Below are 13,977 nucleotides of genomic sequence, written 5' to 3'. Positions count from 1 at the left end.
AATTTTATCTCTGTTTTTGGGATATTATTGAAAATCAATTATTTGAAATGTATAAGGAATGTATTGAATCAAATGAATTATCAACTACTATGAAACAGGGACTAATAACCTTACTCCCAAAACCAGATAAAGATCATTTGATTTTGGATAGCTGGCGACCTATAACTTTATTAAATGTAGATTATAAATTGTTATCTCGTGTTTATGCGGTTCGTTTAAAAAAAGGTCTAAACGAAATTATAAATGAGTGTCAAACCGGGTTTATGGCTGGTCGGCATATAAGCTGGAACATTAGACTGATTTTGGATTTATTAGACTATTCAAATTTGGTGGAATCAGAGGCTTTAATTGTTTTTCTTGATTTCCATAAAGCTTTTGACACTATTGAGCATCAATTTATGTATAGGGCACTTAAATTGTTTGGTTTTGGGGAAAGATTTGTTTCTATAATTGAAATGTTTCACAGAGGTATTAATAGTTCTATTAATTTATATCCAAACACTTCTAAAAGATTTCCCATTTGTAGAGGAGTGCGTCAAGGATGTCCTATATCCCCCTTTTTATTTCTTATTGTAGTAGAGTTTCTGTCCATTAAAGTTTTGAATTCTCCAATTGTTCAAGGAATTACCATCTTCAACAAACAGATTAGATTGACTCAGCTGGCAGATGATACTGTTCTTTTCTTGAAAGATAAAGAACAGTTGCCTGCAGCTTTACAGTTAGTAAACACCTTTTCTGTTGCTTCTGGTTTAAGGTTAACCCTCTGGGGTCTAAGGGGTTTTTAGGGCCCTGGGGAAGTTTTGACATGCACTGACATTTGTGCTTTTTTCAGTTGCTTAAAAACATATTAATGGCAAAAGTCTCATAACACTGTGTTCATCACAAACTGGGCTACAATATCATATAATCAACATGTATATACATGTTTGTATTTTTGAGAGAAAAATGTTTATGCGTGGTTTTTGAAAAAGCTAAATTTTTAAGTCACTGATATAAGTCCACAAAACTCATTCTAAACATGTTTTCCCAAGACTTTCCAAACAGGATCTAGTAGTCTAGAGTTTTTTCTTCAAAATGATGTGAAAATCATATGGCCTACTCATTCAAATAAAGCAAGATATTTATTTCCAATTTCTAAGACACTTTTGCTTGGGAAAGGCTGTATGCGTGGAGGCGGGAAAGCTCCTGAATAATCAGTGATTGACAGCTGAGAGACAAAAGAGTTGAATAATGAGCCACATAATGAGCCTTGTGGGGATGTTCAACAGGAATGTAACTTTCTCTGTAGTAAAACCATGATAAGGTTTACTTTTCAATATAATGTAAATACACACACACACATATTATGTATATATATTTATATTATTTTCTATTAATTTCACAAGCATAAGTTACCTTTTAAAAACCATAGTAGTCTAATCATGGTAAAGATACTGTTTGGCCATCGTAAAATGAACACACTTCAACACAGGGTTAGTGTTTGGTTGGCCAGCGAGAGGTTTACTTTTGTGCAGTAAAAAGCTCAAAAGAACAACTGCCTATCGTTGTCTGGACTTTTATTTGTGTTTTGTAATCATTATAGTAGAAACACAACAAGGGACACGCGTGGTAAACTTATCAATGTTTGTTTACAGCCGCCGCCATTACCTCACGTGTTGATCATGAAAGCAGTGAATGTGTGCACATGCGAGTGATACTGTGTTTAATAAAGTTGCTGTGCGGAGATATGCGCTTAGACGCAACTAAATAAGGATTGTACTGTTTGCAATCGCCTATTTTATAAGAATACCAAAAAGCGCGTCGAGTTTCCTGACTCGCGTGTTTGTGTATGTGCGTTCCAATCGCGTGAACTGTTTGACGGAAGAACAAAGAAAACACTCGCGTCTGGAGATACTGACACACATACGCAAGTAAATAAGGATTTAGATGTCATGTTTGGTGCAATCGGATGGAAATACAAGGAATGGAGAGACTGGATTGTGGATTGCATATCCATCCATTGACTGCAGGAGGCACGAGTCATGCATATGGATGTTTCTGCTCATTCACTTCAATGGCGCGGGGGTGTGGCGATCTCATCTCATTAGAGATAATGAGGTAACAGAAGAAAGACGCTACCTATCCTCCTTCTCATGCAGTTTACACCGAATGACAATATCTGTTTTTGATTTCACTTACATCATTTAAAAGTAGACATTCCAAGCATTATGTAGACATTTATCTTGTATTTCTACGACAAGTATTCGTTAAGTTACAGTTAATTTTTCTGACGCGTTTCTGAAAGGACTTCACTGAGGGAGAGAGAACAAAATGCGCATCATGTTTATTTTCTTAATTTTGCGAAAAGTACAACATTCTGTTTTTATTGGGAGTGGACAGAAAAAACTAGACACTTTAACGTTTTTAAATGATGTATAAATCATATCTGTATGTCAAAAATCAGCTGAGTAATTTAAGTCTCTTTGCGGAGTGATTGAAAAATAAAGAGTTTGCGGCGCCCGCGCCACCGTCGACCCCAGAGTGTTAAATGTAACAAAATGTGAAATAATGTGCCTTTATGAATCAAATGAAATAATGTTATGTAACATCCCAGTAAAAAATAAGATTAAGTATTTAGGAATAAATGTTACAAAAGATAAAGTGGAGAGACAAGAACTAAATTTTTCCCCTAAACTTGCAAAAGCCCAAAAAATATTTAATAACTGGCTTCAAAGAGACTTGACTATTATAGGTAGAGTCCTTCTAACCAAGGTAGAAGGGGTATCTAGGTTTGTTTATCCAGCATTATCCCTCTTTGTTCAAGATTCAATTTGTAAGAAAATTAATGATTTATTTACTAAATTTGTTTGGAGAAATAGACATCATCATTTAAGAAAGGAAGTTCTGCAGGCTCCAAGGAATGAAGGGGGTTTCGAGCTTTTGGATTTTTTTGATTTAAACTATACTTTCAAAGTCAAATGGCTCAGAAACTGTCTCCTTAAATCAGACTCAATATGGTTTTTTATTCCATCCAATGTTTTCAAGAAGGTTGGAGGTTTACGTTTTTTGCTAATGTGTGATTATTCTACTAACAAATTGCCTGTGGCGTTATCCAATTTCTATCAACAAGCTCTCAAGGCCTGGAAGTTATGTTACGTACATAACTTCTCTCCACATAAAGCAATCTTGTGGAATAATGCCTATATTACAGTTAACCGGAAATCTATTTATTTACAGAGTTGGATGGATAAAGGAATTTATTTTGTGTCTGACCTTTTTGATCAGTCAGCTCAATTACTTTCTTATGAAAATTTTATGACTAAATGGGCATTTCCTATTAAATACAGAGAATATTATTCTGTAGTTAAAGCCATTCCCACAGGTTTATTGATGTTAATGAGAAGCCATATGTCATCCCTTAACATTTGTAGAATAGATCCTGTTCTTTATTTAAATGGGGTGGATATTAATAGTAAAAAATGCACAAATAAGTTTATTAGAAATCTATTTTATGAAAAGAGATGTATTAAGCCTAGAGGGAAATTTTTTTGGGACAGTTGTTTTCCAGAGACTATTTGGAAAATCTTGGTTACTTCCCTTTCGGTTTTGCATATCTAACAAACTTCGAGAAGTGCATCTGAAAATACTTCATAATATCTATGTTAGTAATTATACTTTATCAAAATTTATGGATATTGATGAAAAATTTTCATTTTGTTCAGATGAGCCAGAAAGAACTTTACATCTTTTTTTTGAATGTTGTCACTCCAAAAAATTCTGGGAAGATTTATCTATACACTTTCAACAGAAGTCTGGTTATAATTGTGAATTAACATCCAAAGATGTTATCTTGTATTTTGAATCAAATAATCCATCTGTTAAATTTATGATGAATATTATGATTTTATTTGGAAAATTTCATATTCACAAAAGTAAAAGAAATAATTTAAAACCTTGCTTGAAAGTTTTCATGATTGACTTTGATGTATATATTGAGTCTATCCAATGTATTGATAACAAAAAATGTAGAGATACATTGTTATATGCCAAAGAATTGAAGTTAATTGAACATTGAACTATGCTGTCTCATTTTTATTTTTGTAATACTATTATTTACTTATTTTATTATTTTTTTTTTTTCTTTGTGTATTGTAAACCCAAATTCCTTAACATTTTATCTCTTTAGATGTCTTGTCATGTTGTATGTTTGTTCAATAAAAAAAAACAAAAAACCATGTGTCATTTCGTGTTGATTTTGAGTTCAAATAAATAAAAAGGACAACACAAGATGTGTTAAGTTAAGGACAACACATTAGTTTTCCTTAACTAGACACAAGATGTGTTATTTTAACACATTCGTTTTAAGAGTGTTCAAATAGTGGAAATATACTGTAATGGTATAAGTGCCTATTTTAGACACAGCCCTGATCAGATAGTGATCATTTTAGAGTCTTTTTCTCGGTGCACATGTAATATATATATATTTAGTTTTGTATAGGCTACTGTGTTTTATATTATATAATAAATGAGTGGGTGTTATTTGCTCAAAATGCTTGAATAGTGTAATGTGTTAATACAATTAATCCTGGATGTTAAAATTGAAAATAATATCCCTGTACTTCTCATCATTGCAAAATTATACCCAAATATATAATTTAATAATATCCAAATATATTAAGTTTCAACTGCTGCCTGTAGAGGCGCTAATTTATTAAACGCATCTTTGTGTTGTATTTGGATTAATGGACAAACATCCTAAGCAATCGTATGGGTTGGAGGATAGGTTGGAGATGGGTGAAGGGTGGTGGGGCCTACATCTATATTTTTCAGGGGGCCCAAAATTCCCTAGCTATGGCCATGCATGTGATCCAGATTATATCATATACTGTATAATATTGTATTTATTAATTATTAAGTTGGGAGCAAGGGAAAATTTTGCAATACTGATGGTGGTTTGATGCAAATCTCCTTTTCTTTGGAAAAAAATGCAATTTTAAACTTGTATTGTTTTTAAAATGTAAAGCACTTAGCTGGCCACTAGGTGATGCCACATATTTTCTTTTATATTTTTATAGCGTTATATTTTTTATTATATTATTATTTTGTGCACCTGTTTTACCCATTTTCTCTTTCGTTGTTTGTGTACATTGCTTAGAAATTTCGTGCTACCTCTTACCTCCATTACACTTAAACAAAGATATTAAGAGACCATAGTTCTACACTGTCAAAAAAAAGCTTAAATGTAACCCAGTTGTCATTGGGGCAGTACCCTACAGCTTTGCACCTAAGAGTTCATATTTGTACCTCAGAGAATACATATTAGTATCTTAAAGGTAAACATTTGTACAAAATATAAAATATAAGGACCTTTAAAGGGTACTGCCCCAGTGACAGCTGGGGTACATATTTTGACAGTGTAGGAAATGCTGAAACAATGTGCTGTACTGCATCATTAAGTGCATGCTTACTAATCCAACCAGAACAGTTCTAAAGTAAATGTAATTTTTGATACTTTAAAATGTGTATTTTTCATTTTACTGAATAATTTATGTTTATTTAGGCATTTATTTGTTTGTTATTTATTAACACCATGAACAATTGTAAACTACACAAGTCATCACATGATTCACATTACAAACATTAAGTGAAATGAATTAATAAATCAGTGTAAGGTCAACCTGTCTCTCTAATGCATGTCTGTACTTCTTCTTTGTATGAAACATTTGATTTCAGCCTAAATTTAATTACATTTGTCAAGATTAATTTTTATATACTGTACATATGAGAATTTTCAAAATAAAATAAAATATTACAGTTAATTTTGCATGTAGATACAGTAATAGATTCTATAAGACCAGGCAGGCAAGGGTAAATAAAATCTTATCAGAGCCACTAGAGGTCAGTAATCCTCAGACAATGAACCTTGAGTTTAACTTAGTTGCTGGCCCTGACAAAATACAAATAAAGATGAATTTGCATAAAACAACATTAAATCAGTGGCTTTATATGCACATAGGCATTTGGCAGATGCTTCTATCCACAGCACATTACATTTTTTATCAGCATGGCCTTTTGCGCATTGTTACACAAAATTAAGGGTGCTTTCACACCTAGTTCATTTGAGCCCTCCAAATGCTCTCAGATCAGTTCAGTGTGTATATGTGAATAGAGACCCCCCCAATAGGACCCAAAGTAAACGGAACTCAGACCAGGTCCAGAAGTGGTCTGAGTGCAGTTCGCTTTTGGGTTCTTTTGTGGTTCGATTTCTTTTTGACATGTGAAAGCAATGAGGTCCCGTTACGCTTCGGAATGAACTGCTGCACAGAAAGCTGGAGTCTGAGTTCTTATGAAGTTGTGATGTGAACAAGAAAGGGTCTAAGATTACTTCAGTTTTGAAGAGGACCAAAAAAAGAACTGGGTCCTCTTTTGAGTCCACTATATTGTGAACACCAAAAGGACTGAGGTCACATTCCTTATCTATTTCACTTTAAGTGAACTGGGTTTGGTTCTTTTAAAATGAACTATGTAAAAACACTAACTCCTTCCATCCTTATGAGCGCTAACATTTTTACAGAAAATTTATGACGTTGCCACTTTTAATAAAGAAAGAGAAATAAAGGTCCATTAATACCATTAAAGGCCACACTGGGGTATATACTACAGTGGCCTTTAATGGTATTAATGGAACTCTATAATGGACTGAAAAGAGTGTATTACATTTAATCTCCACAGCCTTATTTCCAGCCCTCTTTTCAAATTTACAGTAAAAGTGCCATTCCAATGAGGCAATGCATTAAGCATGCTTACACTAGAGCTGTTAATACGCACTGGGAAATGACACAACATGTGTGTGTATACAAAGTATTTTTACATGTAGCAGGTATTAAAATCAACATACAAACGAGGGGCATCAGGCTGCGATGCCAAGACAAATTCTTTAGAAAGCTGCATATAGCAGAACGTTGAGGATAAACAACACAGGATATTTTTATATATTATTCTGGTAACACTTTACCGTTGTATTTGTTAAAATTAGTTAATGCATTAGCTAACATAAACCAACAATGAACAATACTTCTACAGCATTTATTATGCTTAGTTCATGTTAATAAATTAGACAGCATACTGACACATTTAACAAAAGTTACATTAACATAATTAATACACTAAGAACTCACAAGAATAACTGTTTTGGCATAAAGTAACATTATCAATTATTAATAAATGCTGAAAACTATATTGATCATTGTTAGCTAATGCATTTACTAATACAATCTTATTGTAAATTGTTACCATTATTCTCCATTATTCTTGTTCTTGAAAATCAGGAGTACCTGTGGTATAATATTTAGTCTGTGATACTTAATTTTTAATTGCTTTATATATTACTGTACTTTCCTGTAGGCCTATTTGTGAAATGTCTGAACTAGTGAAAGTGTTTGATGATTTATACTGTAGCATTAAAATGTGTAGTATTTATGACGTGAAATAAACCACCACAGGCTTGTAAACAGAGTTGCCAGATACTTTTTAGACCCGCATTTTATTAAAAAAGAACTATAGGTAAAACATGCAGAGACTTTTCTGACAACCTTAGCCTATTTTGGTAAATGGTAGTGCACAAACACTCACTGGCCACTTTATTAGGTACAAGTGTTCAATTGCTTGTTAACACAAACTGCTAACCAGTCAGTTACATGGCCACAACTCAACTCATGTAGGGGGCGTTTAAACTTGGCTGAAAACACCAGGTGGACGCCGATTGTAGGCACTTGCCAGCTTGTATTCAGCTGAGCGCTTTAGTTGCTATGAAACTTCTGCTTTGTTTTTCAGTCGTTAAGCGATGCACCGGTTGGTTGTTGTGATATTTGTCCCATTCCTCTCCACTGTGATTGGACTGCCACACTGTTAAACCTTACCAGGCTTTTTAGGAGTAAATTACTGGCAACACTGTTGCCAGCTAGTTACTGTACAGCATCTGTTACGGTGACTTACTGGCAACAGTGTTGCCAGTATAGTACTGTTCCCATGACAATACAGTGAATAACTGGCAACAGTGTTGCCAGTAATTTACTGTCTCTGTACCATTACGGTGTCTTACTGGCAACAATGTTGCCAGTTTTATACTGTAGGTTAGGAATTACAGTTAATAACTGGCAGCAGTGATTTCAGTTAATTACTGTACAGTACCACATGCTTCAGGTATAATACTTTATATACAGTATGTTAAATGCCGTACTCATTGTGGTACCCCAAAACTTTTGAAAGATTATTTTTTATGTTACTTTATTAAAAAGGGAGAAATAACCCCAAAATATTTAGACAAATAAACTTTATTACTGTGGCAATAGATGTCATGATCAGAGGATGGATGAACCCAATCGAAGACGAAGTCGGGGAAAACAGAAAACACTTTATTTACTAATATAAAGCAAAACCCACGAGGGGGTACACGACATGAAACACCGTAAGCAGACAGATAACACTAAACTTGACAAGGTAAGTCGGGTAGATAACCAGATGAAAACGAGAACAAAACAAAATGAACCTGCTCAGAACTGAGGACACAATGGCCCTCATTTATCATCCTTGCGTAGAAACGGGCGTATATGTTGGCGTAAGATTATGCTTATACTCCTCTCACCGCCTGATTTATGAAGCTGTGCGTACCTCTGAAATTCAGGTGTAAGCAATATCTGCCCTTCATAAATGCCGCGCCTGAAAACGATCGTCATTAGAATAACACGCCCATATAAATTCAAGTCTCCACCTCACCCACGCCCTCATTTTACGACATTGACACATGGAAGACGGCAAAGACGAGAAACCAGGGAAGTGGAAAGAAACAAAATTGTTTTATTGGGCGTTTAAAGAGCGGGATTAAAGACACATTAATAATTGCATGACGTTTTGTAATATTTGTATTATTATTTTTTATTATTAAAAACGCTTCATTGATATTTAGAAGAATAATTATTTTTTATTATTATTATTATTATTTACTGTTGCCTACATCTAAATTATATGTCTGCTTAATGGTTCGGTTAAGTTTTTTAAAAATAATATTTTAAAATGATGTAGTAACTTTTGTAGTGTGTTTTTCTGTATTTACATACAATTGTTTGTTATAAAATCCAGTTTGATACGGAGCTCTGGATATAATTCAAATTAACAATTTGTTTCCACGACATCCACATGTTTAACTAGGCTAATTCATAATTTGAAGTAATAATAATTGTAATAGTAATTACGAAATATTATAATAATTCATTCCAAGGAACAAACTGTTGAATATTGGGAACGAATTTTATATTTATGGCCATACTTTAGACTAAATAAGAAAAAGAAGTGTCCATATGTAGCATAAAAGAGAAATCGTAGCCATGATTTTGTCCGCTTGTCATCATGATCGGATTTATGGCTCCATTCAACACAAGCATTTTACCTTATTCATGTGTAGCTATTTATTTATCATCGAATGGTATGTAACTAGCTTACCTTTTGATGCATTATTACCATGTTTTCGTAGCACATCCTTGTGCTTTCTTGCAATGTGCCGCTTCAGATTCCAGGATGAATATTTGCTAACTTTTACAGTCTCTCCGCACTTCCTTTCAATGTTTTCTTCCAGTCCAATCTTAACTTTGAATTTTACTTTACATTTATGTATAAGGCTTGAATTCCATAACTTATTGCTAGACGTTTTTACAGATTCTCGAACTAGCAAATTATCAAAGGGCGTTCTGGGTTCAACGAGCGGTGCTGAGCGAGCGGACTTTTTAGAGAGGCGCTTTGATGGTAATATTACCGCACCGCTCAAGGCTCCGCTCCGCTCACATGCTTTGCCCTGAAACGTCAGGTAAAGCGCCCATGCTCTCAACTGAAGGAATACATATGCCTACAAATCAAATGCTTTGGTAAAGTCTCACAAATTAAACATTGAAGTACATGTTGCATAAAAATAAACACTGACGTTTATAATTACTATGTTTTTGTTTTTTTTACAGTGGGTCATCATAATATATCATATTTTAGTTTGTCAGTGCTGTTTGTGGTGTTAGGAATTGTTTGGGCATTTCTGCACTAACTCAAAATGTGCGTACACCACCTCCTGAGCTGGCGTAGGATTTGAGCGTGCCGTACGCCAACGTCCATATTGATAAATATCAAAGTCACCGTGGTTTTTGGTGTACGCCAGGTGTACGCTGGAAATTTGGTGTACGCACTTTTGATAAATGAGGGCCAATGACTTTATATAGAAAAAAACAAACAAGATAACGAGGGGGAACAGGTGATGGGAGAAAACCAATGATTACTAATAAGCAGGAGAATGAGGGGGCGGGTACAAGAGACAAGACACCAAAGGCACATGACCCAATAAACAAGGCCATGAACCTCCACATAGAGCATGGGACTGCCAGAACCCTGCCATCATGACTAGATATAAATACAAAACAAGACTCCTTGGCAGGATCCTGACAATAGATAAATACAAATAGACAAATTCTTTTAAGACACTTAACAAAATCATGTCAAATCCCACCCACAAAAAAAAGATCTCAGTCACCGTTGACCCTCAGGTTATTCCAAACCTGCAGTTATTCAACATAATTTATAGGAGATGCTAAAAACTTGCTAATCAGGAAGCTATTTGGAATCTTACCTTTATGTGCTTTAAAGACACTCACAAATATTTTAACAGTTTACTTACTCATAGTTGTGTGATCCATTTTCAGCTTTTAAATCCACTATTATATTGTTAAACACAGCAAGCTTCAGAGTAAACAAACAAACAAACAAGTTTATCAAGGCAAATTGGTGACACCAGCACCTGTGGATGTGTGTGTGTGTGTGTCTATGCATGCACACACATGTATGTGTGGTATGTGTGTGTGTTAACGCATTAATCCTTGTTTTCTGACTGAAGATGTAAACAGTTTTCCATAAATTGTGACGTAGTGCATCATGGGGAATGTAGAGGACAGTAATTTACCGTATAATCTTACAGTTATTTCTCTTAATTGGTGCAAAGAGTAATTTACTGTAGTTTATTATTAGTCCAGCATAACTGCACCTCATATCACAGTAAAATACCTTTCACCGATGTTAAAGCTAAATACTGCCAATTTTACAGTTATTTACTTAGAAATCTACAGCAAGGTTTAACAGTGCATGTGAGAAGTGACACCAGGGCTGCGTTCAGCCGAGCTGGGGTGCGTTTCCCGAACAATGATGTAACTCGCTGCTGAACCAACATAGTATGATGCATAGTTGGTCATTCTAAACCTGTATTCTCTGTCTTCCTGAAAAATCTGCAAAATTACTTGAATGTAATATCAGCCTCCGCTAATAAGAAAGCCATAAGTACAGTTAGGATCTGTTCTACTTTTCACCTCTTCATCCGATACCGTTTAGGTGATAGCCCCTTTATTATTTTATTATTATTATTATTTTTGTTCTTTTGTCCTCTTCTTTATTTTATTTATTTAATATTATGTATCATTATTTTCTCTGTATATTGTCTTGATATTGTATGTCTATGTTTTTTGTATATGTTCTGTAAGTTCTTGCAAATAAAAAAAAAATGATGTATAGTTGTAGAAACTTACTACCTTGGCATGACTCTTTCCCGAAAGCATAGTAACTTTGTTGCACATTCGTCGTTTGAACCATGTTGGTTTAACAACATAGTTGATGATGTCACGTGGAAGATGAAATACTAATTACTCTGTTCAAATCGATTTAATGTCAGATTATTGCTGTAAAAAACATAAATTCCATGGGAAGACTGATTTTGTTATCGTGATTTAGTTATCTGTTGATTATTTTCAAGATATTTAATTTATACGCCTAGACAGAGGTTTAGTAAAATTGCAGAATATAAATCTGTATATATATATATATATATATATATATATATATATATATATATATATATATATATATATATATATATTGTTTTTTTGTTAAAAAAAAAGAATTATCCAATAATAAGCAGGCTTTAGTCATGTATACCAGTTCCATCAGTGTTCATATATCTTAAACAACTGTGGTAAATGTGGTGTTTGTTTGTGTGTAAGAACGCATATGATGTAAATTTTGGGTGAACGTGCAGGGAAATACCTCCAGTCAAACCGCAACTCTGGGAGACACTACAGTACCTTCTTTAGTTAACTTCTCATGAAGCAGGTCAGGGTGTGGTGAGCGCTGGCGTTTCTGAGGAACAAGAAACTTAACATTACATCTATTGGTTGGAGTGGGTGGGCTGGAGGTGTTTCATGCAAAACAGAGAGTAATTTAAAAAGAAACAAATAGATGTACTTAAGTTTGGCCCTTTAAGTTTAACTTTACAGCCACATATTTCAAAGTGAGCAACTACAGAGATAACTTCACAAAAATAGGTATCAGACAGATATCATTAAAGAAAGGCAGTAAGTGTCACAATGGAATATGTATTGAGGTGTTATTCTTTACACCCTATTAAAGGTTAGACACAGATGTGATGTGTGGCCAGTGTCAAAGATGTGTCAGTGGACAGCATTAGTCACTTATGCAGTGGCTACTTATAAAAACCGGGGCAGCCCCCCAGGAACCATACTGACACTGATAGATCACTATGGGGGTAAATGATAGACTAGTAATTAAGACTCACAGCGATGATCACCGAGGAAAATGACCAGTAATTGTAACTGTTATAAAAAATTGCTTTTGTAAATGTAAATCTAAACCATATGCAGAATGTACGTTAATGTTTAAAACCCCTTAGCATTCCTAAGACCTTAGACCTTTCCATCGATAGTTTAGGGTTAGGTTAGGGTTAGGTTTAAAGTTAGGCCAAAGCAAGACCGAAGGCCCAACTTGGAATGCACTGGCCATCGTTCCACTGGCCGCTTCAGGTAAGTCTCCATCATCATACCAATGACCCAAAGCAGTATACACAAGCACTCACAACATCCTATTTTGGACAACAAATCCACATTTGTGGTTAGTGAGCTCAGGTTTATACCATGTAGGTCTCATGTAATGTTGGGGTTTGAGTTTGTGTTCAGGTGAGAGGATCTAAATGGATCTACTTCAATCACCATCCACAATAAAGGTCTCCAGATGATGTTATGCTGGTGTTAGAGAGAAGACTGTCGTCTGTAAGCCTAGGGTTAGGGACATGCACAATAATCTGCAAATGACCACGAGTTGGGAATCGAACTCGGGTCGCCAAAAGTGCAAAAACACCACGTTGGAGCACTGCCCACTACACCATCGGCTCTGACAATTTTGTCCAAATTTACCCAACTTTAGATCTAGCCCCATTTTCATTTTTCTTTCATGCCAGAATTAGATTTGTTGTTTTTCCAATGCTATAGTGATGATATATAATTGTTTCTCAGTCTCTTTAATAGAATACATCCAGAAAATACAGGAAAGGTGTATATAGTATTAAAAACTGTATAAAAATGTTAACTGATGTGTCAAGTTTTTAGTAGGGATGTAACGGTATCAACAATTCGTGGTGCGGTAGAATTTCGGTATGGTGCCCGCGGTACGGTAATTATTGAACCATTTGCAGGAAGGAATAAACAAATGAAGACATGGAAAAACTGCCATAAGTGTTATTAAACAAGACTGAACATTACAATGGTGTACAAAGTGTAGTGTAGTGTTTACAATTTTCATAAAAAGAAAAAATATTTATACCATGTAATAAAAAAATAACGTTTTATTTTAGTTTGTCAACTTAAAACATCTAACAATCAGTCAGGTTTTAAGAATTGAGTCACTCCCTCAATTGACCTAGTTTTTTTATTATTATTAATGCTAATGATTGGTACTCCTATGAAAGCAACAGTTGTGAATGAAGAATCAAGAAAAGATGATGGGTTTTAAGATGGGTCAATTACTGAAAACAAAAACAACTCAGTAAACATGACAATAGCAGCCTACTTATTGCATCTGGACCTAGCTGAGGTCAGCTCACTCAATGATATAGGGGTGCGTTTCACA

General features: G+C 34.5%; 1 protein-coding gene across 1 annotated transcript in view; it reads left to right on the top strand.

Moving 5' to 3' along the window:
* The first annotated feature begins 269 nt into the window (after positions 1-269).
* Positions 270-13,977, top strand: part of psenen (presenilin enhancer, gamma-secretase subunit) — a 141,223-nt gene continuing 127,515 nt past the window's right edge. The window contains exon 1 of the mRNA XM_065280641.1: positions 270-283. The gene's annotated coding sequence lies outside the window, so the exon portion shown is untranslated. The remainder of the gene's footprint in view (positions 284-13,977) is intronic.

Source organism: Paramisgurnus dabryanus, chromosome 8 (assembly GCF_030506205.2).
Source record: "Paramisgurnus dabryanus chromosome 8, PD_genome_1.1, whole genome shotgun sequence".
Classification (NCBI taxonomy): domain Eukaryota; kingdom Metazoa; phylum Chordata; class Actinopteri; order Cypriniformes; family Cobitidae; genus Paramisgurnus; species Paramisgurnus dabryanus.
The sequence above is the reverse complement of the archived record's forward strand: the minus strand, read 5'-3'. Positions and strand labels throughout refer to the sequence as shown.